Genomic DNA, 2,382 nt, shown 5'->3' on the forward strand with positions numbered 1-2,382 from the left:
ACATGCAATTGTTTTAGTAAATTTACGAACTTTGTGAAATTGCTCATCGGTCTTTTGGCGAAGTAACCGACAGGGGTACGGCACCGGAGGGTTCTTAGTGGGCTCCTGTGAAGGAGCCTTCTCTTGTTGGGGTGTCGGCGAAGTTGTGGTTTGACTAGACCGGCTCTTTTCAGTTGGCGGCAACGGAACCTCCTCGGGACATACGGTACGGTTTCTCAACGTGATGAGATGCACTTGCGCTTTTGGTTTGGTTTCGTTATTGCTTGGTAACGCGCCTTGTGGTCTCTCGAAGAAATTTTGAGCTAGTTGATTTATTTGTTTTTCAATGTTTTGAATACTAGCTTGTTGATTTCTAAAGTTCGATTCCAGTTTTTAAAATCGATCCGAGTTTTTCTTTTCGGTGTCGGAGATGAGGCGAGAGACGGTATCTTCAAGCCTCTCTCGTCCCCCTTGTTGTTGAGAGAAATTTTGTGACTCGTTTCTTGGTTGTTGAAAGTTTGTTTGTTGGTTTTTAGATTTTGTTGTTTACTACTATTGTCGGGTTCTCTCCAACCAAGGTTAGGGTGGTTACGCCATCCTTGGTTGTAGGTACCCGTTGGAGGACCCGACGGCCTATTGGTTGTAGGTACCCGTTGGAGGACCCGACGGCCTAGGTCTATTATCAATGTAGTTTACCATTTCTGTTTGATTATCCACTTTCGTACAACTCCAATTTTCATGTGGCCCACCACACCCTTCACAAGCCATAACCGAGGTCGTTTTTGCCATTTCTAACTTTTTGATTTTTGAACAGAGGGCCTCGATTTGAGCTTGCAAGGAGGTGCTTTCATCAACCTTATGGGTGCCCGGGGCAATAGATTTTGTGCCTCGTGGAGTGTGCCACTGAAAATTGGTTTATGCAATTTCCTCAATTTGATTATAAATTTCATTTGGGCGACGATTACCTAAAAGTCCCCCGGAGCTAGAGTCAAGTGTTTGTCTTGTGTGTGGCAACAATCCATTATAGAAAGTGGATACTTGTTGCCATACCGCAAGACCATGATGAGGACATTTTCTTAGTAGCTCCTTGAACCTTTCCCAAATTTCATATAAGGATTCCTCGTCCTCTTGTGAATATGTGTTAATTTCAGTCATTAATTTAGCCGTTTTAACATGAGGGAAATACTTATATTAAAACTTTTGGGCTAGTTCATCCAAGGTGTTTACCGAACCAACTGGGAGGGTATTAAGCCAAGCCTTAGCTCGACCTTTAAGTGAAAATGGAAACATTCGAAGGCGGATGGCGTCATTTGATGCTCCATTGATCCGAAAAGTATCACATAATTCCAAGAAGTTGGTAATCTGTAAATGGGGATCTTCGTCCGCAAGCCCATGGAAGGTTGCGGAGTTTTGGAGCATTTGTATCAAATGCGGCCGAAGTTCGAAGTTGTTGGCCTCGACATTCAGTGCATTGATAGCGGTGCCAAGATTGCCTACGGTGGGTCGTAGGTAATCCATGAGGGTACGTTGATCCGCCATTGGAAGTGAGCCCCCCGAAACTTTCTCTTGGTTTTTAGCTTTAAGTCTCTTTCTTAGAAAGCGTTCAGGTTCGTCTAGAGGTTCTTTTATGTCTGTACTGTAACTGGAGCTCATACACTGCGTAAGAAGTTCAGATGTGGCGCCTGGGTTCCAAGTCCTGTAGTTAAAAACAAAAAAGAACGTTGGTCAGAAGTTTCACCACGGCCCCGTGCTCAAATGAACACGGCCCGCGGTCGGAGATACAGTAATTGTTTTCTGGATCCCTGTTACACGGCCCCGTGCTGCACCGACACGGCCCCGTGCTCAACTCTCTGTAACTCGGAAAATAAAAACTTCCAGTAACAATGCTGGGCACGACCCGTGTCCGACCAGCCACGGCCCATGCTGAGCTCTGCAGAAGCTGTAAATTTAAGAAAAATCCTAAAAAAACAGAAAAATAAGAAAAACGATTAGGCCGTTGATTCCTAACTTTCTTAAAATCCTTGTGTCCCCGGAAACGGCGCCAAAAACTTGATGCGTGTGTAGCGTGATATGTGACACCTATGTCACTAAGACCATCAAACAAACACCAAACCAATGAAATATTGTGTTTCATGCTTGGGATTGGTATAAATATGTGTATCATTTGCACATATCAATTCTTGTTCAATTTCGAGCTTTAAATCGCTTTCTGGAAAGTTATACGCGAACTGATTCGTAAACGCAATCAGTTTAATGCAACAAACACTCCGGAATAGTAACATAGGCTCAACATACCTTAAATAACCTTTACATAACTTAGAAATAAGTTTTGAAGGGTTTGGTGTGTCAAAAACAAATTTGTTCGATCGAAGGGACTATTTGCGTCAAACTGCGAAACTATGC

General features: G+C 43.5%; 1 non-coding gene across 1 annotated transcript; it reads left to right on the top strand.

The window, feature by feature from the left end:
• Positions 1-1,033: 1,033 nt before the first annotated feature.
• LOC118487731 lies at positions 1,034-1,140 on the top strand. Its single transcript, XR_004882674.1, has one exon. It is a non-coding gene; the product is annotated as a small nucleolar RNA R71 (small nucleolar RNA).
• The last annotated feature ends 1,242 nt before the right edge of the window (positions 1,141-2,382 follow it).

This window comes from Helianthus annuus, chromosome 15 (assembly GCF_002127325.2).
Source record: "Helianthus annuus cultivar XRQ/B chromosome 15, HanXRQr2.0-SUNRISE, whole genome shotgun sequence".
In the NCBI taxonomy this organism is placed as follows: Eukaryota; Viridiplantae; Streptophyta; class Magnoliopsida; order Asterales; family Asteraceae; genus Helianthus; species Helianthus annuus.